The sequence below is a fragment of the Propithecus coquereli genome, unplaced genomic scaffold (assembly GCF_000956105.1).
Source record: "Propithecus coquereli isolate 6110/MARCELLA unplaced genomic scaffold, Pcoq_1.0 Scaffold383, whole genome shotgun sequence".
Classification (NCBI taxonomy): Eukaryota; Metazoa; Chordata; class Mammalia; order Primates; family Indriidae; genus Propithecus; species Propithecus coquereli.
Genome location: NW_012149541.1, coordinates 1,039,304 through 1,039,806, shown reverse-complemented (window position 1 = coordinate 1,039,806; position 503 = coordinate 1,039,304). Strand labels below are relative to the sequence as shown.

At 50.1% G+C, this 503-nt stretch overlaps 1 protein-coding gene across 1 annotated transcript in view; it reads left to right on the top strand.

The window, feature by feature from the left end:
- Window positions 1–503, top strand: part of ARMC9 (armadillo repeat containing 9) — a 161,880-nt gene that overhangs the window by 31,207 nt on the left and 130,170 nt on the right. The window lies entirely within an intron of this gene.

Below are 503 nucleotides of genomic sequence, written 5' to 3'. Positions count from 1 at the left end.
GTTTCTAGTTGTAGGGAAGGAACAGGTGTAGAAAGAAGGGTTAAAAATACAGTATGAAAAAGGAATATTTAAATTTTAATACTATAGGAATTCAGAGGGAATGCATTTGGGATAATTTAGGAGGTTTAGCCTTGAGATGGGGCTCTTCTCTCTCTGAGTCACTTCACAGGTAGCTGTGTGTCAAGGGATGATCGCAGACACCTGCCACAGGATGGACAGAGCCTCTCATGTGGCTGAAGCAGATCAGAAGTTTCTATCGGGTGCGCAGGAGTCCTACGAGGGTAGAAAAAGGTCTAGCCCAGCGTTCGCAGCAGTGCTTTCCAATTCTCCAGTCGGTTAGGCAGCCCTCCCCTCACGGGGCGTGTGGTGACTGGCAGGGAGAGAGGCCGACTCTGTTACCATGTGGGGGCTCCCCGACATGGCGTCACCCAGCTGTGGAAAAGGAGGTTCTCCTCCAATCATCGTGCCTAGAGAAGAGTGTGGAAGGACGCACACTTTCTCAT